Raw genomic sequence first — 12309 nt, forward strand, 5'->3', positions numbered from 1 at the left:
CAATGTGATATACTGTAAACTCACTGACGACTGTATTAAGAACACCTATACACTACTTATTCAAGCTATTATCTAATCAACCAATCGTGTGGTAGCTGTGCAATTCATAAAATCATACAGAGCTTGAGTTAATGTTCACATTAACCGTCAGAATGGAGAATTTTGTTTTATCTCAGTGATGGCATGATTGTTAGTGCCAAGAACAGGAAGCTGAGGCTGCAATGGGCCTACCATTTGTGTACCTCAGCAGTAATCGAGATTCATCATACCAGGCTGTTTTTCCAGTAAACAAAACTGTCCAGTTTTGTTGAGCCTGTGACCATTACAGCCTCAGCTTTATGTTCTTGGCTGACAGAAGTGGAACTCGATATGGTCTTCTGCTGTTGTAGCCCATCTGCTTCAAGCTTCAACATGTTGTGCATTCTGAAATGCTATTCTGCTCAATACAATTGTAAAGAGCAGTTATCTGAGTTACCATAGCCTTTCTGTCATCTCAAACTAGTCTGGCCATTTTCCATTGACCTCTCTCATCAACAAGGCATTTTTTTTTGTTTTTGGCACCATTCTGAGTAAACTTTAGAGACTGTTGTGTGGGAAAATCCCAGGAGATCAGCAGATACAGAAATACTCAAACCAGCCCGTCTGGCACCAACAATCATCCATGCGATTATCTAATCAGCCAATCGTGTGGCAGCAGAGCAGTGCATAAAATCATGCAGATACGAGTAGGGCTGGGTATCGAGTATCGGAAAATGTATGTCGTTTGGTACCAAATTTCAATACCTAAGGGGTTAATCTCATTATCGTCAGTGATAAGCATGTAGCATGCTAGATGTGCCCAAATCTAAAAGTGCCGGTGATTGGCTGTGTTTAGGCATCAAGGAAAAACATTGGTTTACACCGGTTACGCCCAGAGACGCGGCTCACACGTGATGCTGTAGTGTGTATGCGTCTCAACCCCATAGATGTAAAAGATTTGGAAAAGATCAAAAGTGTGGCTACATTTCACCAGGCTCGATGCCAACAGCGCGCGATGCAGTATTTGCGACAAGATAATTGCTGCCAAGACCGGCAGCACGACAAATCTGATGAAGCACTTGATAGTGCACGGAATAAACTTAAGAGCAGAAAGTTGCTCCGTCTTCGACTGCAAGAAGACTGAACCAGTGCAGTCACCCTCTCAGCGTCCTGCCACAGAGCTTCCTTGAACATGAACACCACACGAGTCCTCCTCCAAAACTACTGATAAATGCAGCGGCGCAATGACTGGGACACCGACATGTAAGGTTAAAGTTTAGCAAACAAACCAACAAACAAAATCATCTAACTTGTAGTGGTACATGCTTGTGTACATGTTAAATTAACCTTTCTGTGCACGGTGACATAGTCATATAAACTGGGACCTACATAACGTTAGAAATTGTTTGGATGTATGGCTATAGATAGCTAGCTAAATTGATGCTAAATATGCTTTAAGGTTGACAGTAACTGATCAAGTTTAACTCACATTAAACTAGTTATCTGTTTAAACCGTACTTATCCTTAGGGTTGGCTGAATTAACAGTTTAGCTTTATTGTTTTGTTTTTTTCCCTCTTCACATTAATGTTAATGTTATAGCCTCTGCCCCTGCCGACTCTGACATGAGGAGACCAGAAGGCTCAGAAAGGAGTCTTTGAGTCTGTAAAAAAAAGTCAACAAACTGAAAAAATACAACAGTCTCTAGAATTTACTCTAAATGGTGCCAAAAACAAAAAACATCCAGTGAGCGGCAGTTCTGATGACGGAAATGCTTTGTTGATGAGAGAGGTCAACAGAGAATGGCCAGACTTGTTCAAACTGATAAAGTCTATGGTAACTCAGATAACCGCTCTGTACAATTGTGGCAAGAAGAATATTATCTCTGAGTGCTATTCTGAGATGCGTGACACGAGGGCGACCTACACAATATTAGACAGGTGGTTTTAATGTTATGGCTGGTTGGTCTGTGTGTATGTGTATGTGTATGTATGTGTGTGTGTGTGTGTGTGTGTGTGTGTGTGTGTGTGTGTGTGTGTACCAAAAATAATTCCCATATCCTACACTGTTTCCCTTCTTGCCTCTGAACCCCCTCTGAACAAACCTCTGTTTATTTCTTGCAGGGTGGTGGCCTATAGTTCCGGCGAGCCAAAGCCTGGGAAAATCATTAACCAGAAACAAAGCACAACAGGACACTGGTAGGTTCTGTGGCCTTCCCTTTCTGTCCCGCTTACTATAAGTCCCTGAGTAAAGTATACAGCTTTGTCCACTTCTGTGAATCTTCATTGTCTTATCAGGCAAATACAGTGTGTAAGGGATAATGCTCAAAAAGTAAACCTTGACATGGTGAGTGGTGGTGGGCTAGTGGGCTAAAGCACATAATTGTTAATCAGAAGGTCACTGGTTCGATCCCCACAGCCACCACCATTGTGTCCTTGAGTAAGGCACTTAACTCCAGGTTGCTCCGGGGGGATTGTCCCTGTAATGAGGGCTCTGTAAGTCGCTTTGGATAAAAGCGTCTGCCAAATGCATAAATGTAAATGTAACGCTTGTCATTTGATTTATTTTTATTGATTTTGTGATAGTGACCTGTGTGGGGTCTGACTGGGATGCCTTATAAATGCAAAACGCAGTGACTAGGATGACAATCAAACCATTTTCTCTGAATCTGAACATAGTTGAGCCAAATTTGTCACATTACAAATCATTGTCTGTGAGACCTGATAGTGTTCATAACTCAGATTTGACAAAATGCGTAGTTACTCCATTTCACCACATTGCATGCCAGTGTACCTTATCCCACACATTATTTGGCTACTTAATAAACAAGCAAATCAGAATCAGAATCAGCTTTATTGCCAAGTATGCTTACACATACAAGGAATTTGTCTTTGTGACAGGAGCTTCCAGTGCAAAACAATACAAAACAGCAACAAGACAGAAATAATAATAAAAAGAAAATTAAATTTGATAAAAAAGATACAATACAATTTTAATAGAAAATAAAGTATATATAGAATACACAATAAGACTATATATATATATATATATATATATATATATATATATATATATATATTACAATATTTTATATATATATAAAATATTACAATACAAAAAGCGGCTTTAGAATACAACGTATTGTTTACTACCATATTATTGAACATAAGAAACAAGCCAGGGGTATACATAGTACACAATACTACAGATATATTTTACAGTAATGCCAAGACATTATATTCATTACATAGTGTAATGGTTTTCAATGCTTTGGAGTTGTTGGAGGTACAAAGAGTATTTAAATAATATTTCAAGTCTTTACAATAAAGTGCAAATAGGGGCTTTATTAGGCATAAATTTACACTTATTTATAAAAAACTTGGCAAGAAAAATAAACAGATTAATCAGAAAATAATACAAAATACTACAGCGTGGACACAATCCCAAAAAAAGTGAGGGGCAGATTCATCTACAGAAGGAGTAAAGTGGATCTATTTAAGGGGGCATGTTTCTTAAATAAAGATTGACTGGGTAAAAACAGTGTAACGGTTTAAAGGACACCTCCTTAACCTTGTTGATAATTAAATATTTGTGAGCTAAAGACCATACGACCTGCGTCAGACATTGCTTGTGTCGCGTCTCGAGTGTGTTGCTTTGTAAAAATAATATGTTTAGGTCACTGTGTCAAGTTAAATATAGTTTAATACTCAATCTTTAAACATATCTTGAGATCCCTTAGTTCGCATTTGCACTCCTTCAAGTGTTTTGAACGCAAGAACGTAACTCATGCTTGTGTTGTTGTCTGCTGAAGTGTTTTCTTCACTGTATAACTGTAATTCATATAACAATATGTAATGCATTTTAATTATCTGAATATTTTTTTCTTATATATATATATATATATATATATATATATATATATATACACACATAAGCATACACATACATACATAAATATATACGCATATACACACACACACACACACATACATAGTGCAAGTATAAATACAAATCTGTTATATATAGTGCATGGGAATATAATGTTAGAAGAAGTTGGATGTTTCAGATAAATTTAAAAAGACTAGACTGTGAATTGCAAATAATTATTGTGCAATGGTGCAATTTTAACTGTTCATGAGATGGATAACCTGAGAGGAAAAACTGTTCCTGTGACTGACGGTTCTGGTGCTCAGAGCTCTGAAGCGTCGGCCAGAAGGCAACAGTTCAAAAAGGTAGTGGGCAGGGTGAGTGGGGTCCAGAGTGATTTTACCAGCCTTTTTCCTCACTCTGGAAGTGTATAGTTCTTGAAGGGGGGGCAGGGGGCAACCAATAATCCTCTCAGCATTCCGAACTGTCCTTTGTAGTCTTCTGAGATCTGATTTCGTAGCTGAACCAAACCAGTTATTGAAGTGCAGAGGACAGACTCAATGACTGCTGATTAGAACTTTATCAGCAGCGCCTGCATGTGGCAGGTTGAACTTACTCAACTGGCGAAGGATGCACAACCTTTGCTGGGCCTCTTCACAATGGAGTTAATGAGGGTCTCCCACTTAAGGTCCTGTGAGATGGTAGTGCCCAGGAAACTGAATGACTCCACTGCTGCCACAGTGCTGTTCAGAATGGTGAGGGGGGTCAGTGTTTGGGGGTTCCTCCTAAAATAAATGGTCATCAAATATTGATTTGAGTTTAAATTATTTTATTATTTGATAGATAAAGAGACATGAAAATAACACAGTGGTGGAGATTTGTTTCCAGGGACAGAATACAAAAAAAAAAATGCAGTTTAGTAGTCATTCTAGAAAGATATTTGACTGGAGAATGCCACGATTGACCAATCAGAATCAAGTATTTCTGAGAGTGGTGTAATAAACCCAAATAGGGTCTAATGCAATGGCCCAGTGGCTCGGACAGAATGTACTCTTCTGCATTTTTAGGGAGGGGAGGTCTTGTCGGTAGGGCTAAGAAATAGGGGACACACATTCCCTGAATTCTAGCTTACTGTACAGTATGTCTGGCTGAATTTGTTTTATAATACCTCTGAACGGAATTCAACACTCTTTCAGTCTAGACTTGCAAACTTTGCTTTGCATTCATTTGGTCCATTTGATATGTTTTTACAGCATGTTATCCCAGTGCGACAGCTGCCCTGTGCCAGAGTCTCATGCTGAAAAAGAATTACAGTATCATTTGGATAAGATGGTGTTTTAGCACACCTGTCTGCAAGAACATATTGAAGCTTTGAGCAGTGTCAGAAATGAAAGTAGCCTTCATCTTTCTCTCTCTCTCCTGCCCTGCAGCCGGCTGCTACAGATGACACGTAATTGCAGTGTAATCCTTGCCCCAGTACGAGAACTTTAGAAAAAAAATATATGAACCTAGAAGACTAGATAATACCAGTCATGCAGAGCTGTTTCCTGATGCACAGATGTTTGAAAGAGCACCTCTAAATGTACATGTGTCCCATCTCGCACTGTCAGATTAGTCAGCAGCATGTGACGAGTACACATGTCTCTAGCGCAGGATAGAAGTACTTTTGTGTAGTGGAAACCCTGTAGCATGCTTCAGTTTTTTGAGTGTAAAATCAAATAATCCATGTGAACTTCTTGGAATATGAAAAAAAAAAAAAAACACTTTAAATTCTAGGAATACATCTAGACAGATAGGGTAACCATGATGTTTACATAAGCTGACCATTTTCCATATTAGTTCTGGTTTGGTGTTAATCTATCTGGTGGAATAGCACAAGAGACCCATTAGCAGTGCAAAGAACTAGAGGTCTGCTGCTTTGCATCTGTAAAATATTCAGCAAGTGTGGTTGTTTTCAATATGGTTTGTTATTTTTTTCAATACCTTGTCAATAAAGTCATAATAAAGTCATATATGAATGATGATAGTTAAAAAGAAATGCTAACTTAATTTCTGATGCCCAAATATGCACACAGTGTCTTATGCCCAAATATACACAATGTCAATTTAAAGCACTTTTATTTACTCAGCCACAGCCCTAACCCACTTGTAATTCTGATGTACTACAAAATCTCAAGTGGTTAAGTTTGTTGATCAGAATGGCCTGTCCGGTGAAAGGAATCTTGCTGGTTAATGTAGTTAGGAATCCTGTGTTTTTTCTCTCTCCCCTTTTCTCCCCAATTTGGAATGCCCAATTCCCAATGTGGTTTTAAGTCCCCGGGTAGCGGAGGACGAATCTCAGTTGCCTCCGTGTCTGAGACCATCAATCCGCGCATTTTATCATGTGGCTTGTTGAGCACGTTACCGCAGAGACGTAATGCGTGTGAAGGCTTCATGCTATTCTCCGCGACATCTACGCACAACTCACCACGTGCCCCACCAAGAGCGAGAACCACATTATAGCGACCACGAGGAGGTTACCCCATGTGACTCTACCTTCCCTAGCAACCGGGTCAATTTGGTTGCTTAGGAGACCTGGATGGAGTCACTCATCACACCCTGGATTCGTGACTCCAAGCGTCAATACTCGCTGAGCTACCCAGGCCCGTTAGGAAGCCTGTTTGGCTTCCAAAACACAACATGTGGAGCTGACCAGCTATGCATGTCTTTTTAGCTGGCTTTTCTCTTTATTTTTGCTTTGCATTTCTGAAATTGGTGTTGCAGAAAAGAAAGCAGAGCCAAATGTGATATGCATTTACCTTGGGGGACTCTCAAGGTAAAAGAGGCCCTGTACCTGTGTTATAGGGCTTCACGCTTTGGTGTTACATGGGTGTTGGAGGGGAGGGGGGGGTGGGTTGTAGTTGCGTGGGGGTTGGTGAGGTGGGGGGGTGTAACAGTGTATTTTTCAGTTACAGCCTAACACCCCATAAATTACACCTGCTGTGACGCCACAGAAACCCGGTGAACTTGAAGCATGCTGAGGGGAAGTGAAGTTAGCAGTGAGATCTGGGCAGGATATTGCTTTTCCATAACCCCCCACCCTCGAGGCACCTTCTTCCAAAATAAGAGTTGTCTAAAGATTCAATAAAGATCTCACTCAAGAAATAAGAAGATCATTTATTTCATATGTAAGCAAAATGGTCATTATAACTGAAATATACCCATATGCATTGATATCTTGTGAATCCAAAGAAAATTGGGAAATCTGTATCAAAACCCAGCCCTAATGGTAAGGCAACAGCATTTCACTGAAGCGATTTTACATTCTTTCCTGTTGAAATTCTTAAATTTTTACGCAGCAAAATAATCAAATCAAAGCAAACTGATTGTGATCACATTTTAGATGTTATTATCAGGGACTAAAACTGTATTTTTTCTTCTGGTTCAGACATTCAGCAGCCTCTTTCCAAATGGTACGGTGACCATTTGGAAAGGTAGCTGCTGAACATCTGAACTGGAAGAAAAAAACAGTTTTTGCAAAATAAAATAACGGTTAATAATGTTCATTTTAAAATGACAGTACTTTTAGGGATGGGTAAAATACCAATTGTAGTGTTGCCAGGTCTTGCAAGAGAAATAAGCAACCTGGTCTGTAAAAACAAGCCCAAAATATACCACTTGACTCACCAAAATAAGCTAAAATAAGCAATAAAATGTTTTTCTGTGTGGTGGTCTTTATCAGCATATAAATCATTACAAGTTAATTAATAGTTAAGTATAATTTTTATTTCAGATCTGCTTCTGAATCAAAACCCGACAGCATCAATTCTGTATTAATGCAACATATCTAATATTAATTCAGTTAAGACTTGGAAACAACTCTCTAATAATGTTTTCATTGTATCTGTATTAGTCATGCATGTGTACGGTTTGTTGTAATTACATATAGTTGTTAAAAGATCTTCATTTACAGAATGCAACATCCACAACTGGCAACTAGGCAAAGAAATTTGTGATGCAGTTTCCTTCAGGACTCAAAGCACAAGTGGTGTAATTCCAAAAATGTACTGTGATAAACCCTTTGGCCTTTGGTTTCATGAAAAAAATTATCTAAATGAAATTAACCAGTTATAACCGGTTACCGGTATTTAAAAATAAGGTTTTCACTCCGGAACAATTGAAAATCACTTTGTTCCCATTTTGGTTACGTTCTTCTAAATATTTTGTTCGTTTTCGCTTTTGTTCCGTGAACTGTTAGTCGCTGATTATAATATAGTGCACAATTTAAACAATTGTAATCCAATCGAGCAAAGCAAATATTATACACCCCAATGTAAGGGACCACTGGTGACAGAACAGATCTGTATATTGAAGTTCTGGCTTTGTTCTGTCTCTGAGGTCCACAGTCCTGCAACCTCAAGGAATGATTTTGAAGTGTAGACATGACATTATACAGGCCTGCACAGATAAAAGCACATGCTTGAAGGATCTCTATTCACATTTCCTATGTACCTTCCCCCCACGTGGGTAAAACAAAAAAAGTTTCAAGCCGTGCAGGAGGGAACAGTACAGTACGTACTGTCCTGGGGCCCTCTCCTCTCAAAAGTATGCAGCAGTGCAGCATACACATGTTTAAGAGTATATCTGTCTCAGAGACAAGTTTGGATACTTAAAGTCTACAGACCATCTAAACAGATCATTGACTTTCTAGCCTCTGCAATATATCACTCCTGCATTAATTAATGGTTTTCTGAAAGAAAAATGGATCCATAGCCTGTCTATATGCTCTGTTGTGAAACATAGTTAGCTGCCTACGGATGCAGCATTTTAAGGCATCATAGGCTTGCTTCAGAGTCAGAATAGTTAGACATGTTAACTGTGCTAAGATATGTTATTTTGTTCAAATTCTAAGGCAGCATAGGTTTTTGAAGACTTCTATGAACTGAATCCCACCCCCAATTGTTAGTTTCTCTTTTTCTCCTTTGCTGTAAAGCCGGCAAGTTTTCCAACAGGTCGTTAATATGGGACATTAGGTAAGTAGAGCAGGAGGAAAAGTGAGCGAACCCGTTCCTTGATGCTTCGCACATTGCTAGAAATACCGAGAGGTTTAGGACAGGCAGACTCCAGTCCACAAAGGAAACCCTCTATCAGTCCCAAGAGGACCAGAGTTCTACTTTTGACAAAAATGTTTCCTTATAAACTCTGGTTATGGATTTAAGTGGGGGCAGTGGTGGCTCAGCGGTTGAGGCTCAGGGTTACTGACCAGAAGGTCGGGGGTTCAAGCCCAGCACCACCAAGATCCACTGTTGGGCCTTGAGCAAGGCCCTTAACCCTATCTGCTCCAGGGATTGTCCTGTAATAAGTGCACTGTAAGTCGCTTTGGATAAAAGCGTCTGCCAAATGCATAAATGTAAAATGTAATGTAAATGTAAGTGCTGCACATAAAACCAATTCTGAAGTGTGTGTGTGTGTGTGTGTGTGTGTGTGTGTGTGTGTGTGTGTGTGTGTGTGTGTGTGTGTGTGTGTATTTGTGTATTTGTCTATGCACGTGATCTATGGCAATTGTGGCTGTCCAACTGGTGATGACTCTGTCAGCCATGGGCTATTTGTGTCGTGGAAAGCATAGAATTCACACTGGTTTGCTATCCATGCTGTGGTGCTGATATGAATTGCTCACTCTACAGTTTAACTTGCCCTGTGATGACCAACCCCCAGATGCACATTTTAAATGTCATATGCTTCATTTCAAGGGCTCGTACAGTACATTACCTCCCAGAGTATTGTCAGCGTGAATACTGTAGCTCTTGTGAAATTCTTAGCCTACTCTCCAGGTGTCTTTCAGCTTCACTGTGAGATGGAAAGTCACTTTCTCTGAAAGGAAATTTCTGTTTTTATAAATAGACATTCTTGATGACCAATTCAAGCACTTAAATAAACATTTCAAATAATGAATTGCATAACTTCAGCTCTACATGTGCTATTCAGTCTTGGGATTGTCCCCAGATGGGCTGGTTTGAGTATTTCTGTAACTGCTGATCTCCTGGGATTTTCACGCACAACAGTCTCTAGAATTTACACGAAATGGTGCCAAAAACAAAAAACATCCAGTGGGCGGCAGTTCTGTGGACGGAAATGCCTTATTGATGAGAGAGGACAACAGGAGATTGGCCAGACTGGTTCAAACTAACAAAGTCTACGGTAACTCAGAATGCTATACTGAGATGGGGGTTGGAGCTGTTTTGGTGGCACGAGGGGGACCTACACAATATTAGGCTGGTGGTTTTAAAGGTGTGGCTGATCGGTGTATCACCATATATATATATATATATATATATATATATATATATATATATATATATATATATATATATATATATATATATATATATATATATATAATATAATATAATTGTTTATTTATTTATTTTTAAGTAGTATTGTACAATTTTATATGCAGTCACAATTTTATATGTCTACAAAAGTGATTTCAAACATGTGCCTTTAGATAATAGTTTTTAACATCATGAGAAACATAAAATCATTCAAGTGTGACCAAACTTATGAATGATACACAATGGGTGTATTGATGTGTTTACTTTATGTGTGTTAAATACGTTTTAGTCCCTTGAAGTTTAGAAGTGGATTAGACATATGTGGACACTTCCTGGGGAGCTCCCATTATGAGGCGCACACAGACAGGGAGGTTAATGAGAGTTTTTTTTGTTTTGTTTTTTATTTGCTGTATTCTTGTGTTTCACCTTGTAGCTTGTATGCTTGATTACTGTTGGAAAATCTTGATGTGGTTTAAAAAAATCTTTTTCAACCTGTAATTCTCATGAACCTTTTTGCCTATGTATATTTAATCACTTTCTACAACTAATTGATCTACAAACGAATAGGGAAAAACTAAGTTTATCCAATCTGAATTTATTCCTTGACGCTTACAAGCATAACGTGACGCTTTCCGAAGCCGAGATTGTTAGACAAAGCAGCCCAACCCTCTTAAGCCTTAAGAATTTCCACTGAATCCCTTAACAGTGCAAATGAATGGACATCTAGATGTAAAATTAATTTATTTCTTCTTGGTGGATTTAGAATTTTAAATAAGTCCCAGTCTAGACTTTCTATCTGGACTTGAGTGACGCAATCTCGCATGACGTTATGTACGTAATTTGAAAGTGATTGAAAGTCATTTGAAAGTCATTTCAAACAAAGAACGTACGTTTATTTTCTCACAAAGGGATCTTTTTCAAGACTTTTAGAGAAGGGTACATTCAAACTGTAATGCCATGCTCTTTTTAGAGACTCTTCATCAAGAGCTTTGACCTTTGTAGTGATTAGGGCATAGGGATGATCACTTTCGATAGGAATTTGCCCCAAGACAGAGACTGTCATCACTCACTGCCATTATCGCCATTGAGAAAGAGATCCTTATGGATTATAAACCCGAGATGTTCTGCATGACAGTGTGATCGTTTCATTTATTAAACAAGAATGGATGGCTAATTTTGACTTCAATTACATTGGTATGTGCTTTTTGGCAATTTTATAGCAACATCAGGAGTTTTCAAAGTGTAAATTAGGATGTCTTGAGCATTCAGTGAAATGAATTGCAAGCAACATTTAAATCGCAAATTTTATCAGATATCTTTTTCCTGGTATTGTAGACCTCCTTGGTAGATTCATATATCCATTCGAGAGATGTATCCTACTCTTTATTTAATAGTATATTTCACAAAACATTCATGCTGCAGTTAAGATTAGGCTATCTTGAGCATTCAGTGTCTTTTCAAGATTTGGATTTCGTTCGTGAACCAATTTTTAAAATGTCAATTGGTATTATTAGTTGGCTTCGACATTATGTATGATAAGGTGTCTTAATCATTGTAAAACGTTGTTTTCTTAATGGCATGAATCACACTGAAGGCCTAGACTTAGAATGCATGGGCCGCCACTTCTTGTGGCATATACTGTAGGCAGTGGTTGTGCATGAGTAATTGAGTATTCCAGAGGGACAGCAATTATCGATCATGAAAACAATATTTGCATGACATTTTTCCCAACTTCAAAACATTTCATACTGATCTAAATTCAGGAACAACTACACCTTATTTTTAATTTTGTGATTGTACTGTTATACCATGCAATTTTATTCACCACACTATTCACTCAAGTGCATCAGGAGTGCTCAACTCTCTGGAGAGGATTATAGGGCCTACACACAAGATGCGTTCTTCTATTTAGAAACAGCTAGACAGAGCGTAATTTAATGGAACAGAACACAGGGGTCTTGAGATGCATTTGAGAAGTGTTTTTTTTAAAGATCCTTTTTAATTTGAGACAATGTCTGAAAGATGTGACTCTCATGGCAAAATTACACTGAAAAAGCAACGAGACCTGATGCAACAGCCAAAGTTAAGTTATTTTTAAAGATATTTAATCTAGTG

At 38.5% G+C, this 12309-nt stretch overlaps 1 protein-coding gene across 1 annotated transcript in view; it reads left to right on the forward strand.

The window, feature by feature from the left end:
- The window catches only part of LOC127633243 (thyroid hormone receptor alpha-like), a 203768-nt gene that overhangs the window by 90227 nt on the left and 101232 nt on the right, over window positions 1-12309 (forward strand). Inside the window, exon 2 of the mRNA XM_052112190.1 lies at window positions 2140-2214. The gene's annotated coding sequence lies outside the window, so the exon portion shown is untranslated. The remainder of the gene's footprint in view (window positions 1-2139; window positions 2215-12309) is intronic.

Source organism: Xyrauchen texanus, chromosome 40, assembly GCF_025860055.1.
Source record: "Xyrauchen texanus isolate HMW12.3.18 chromosome 40, RBS_HiC_50CHRs, whole genome shotgun sequence".
Classification (NCBI taxonomy): domain Eukaryota; kingdom Metazoa; phylum Chordata; class Actinopteri; order Cypriniformes; family Catostomidae; genus Xyrauchen; species Xyrauchen texanus.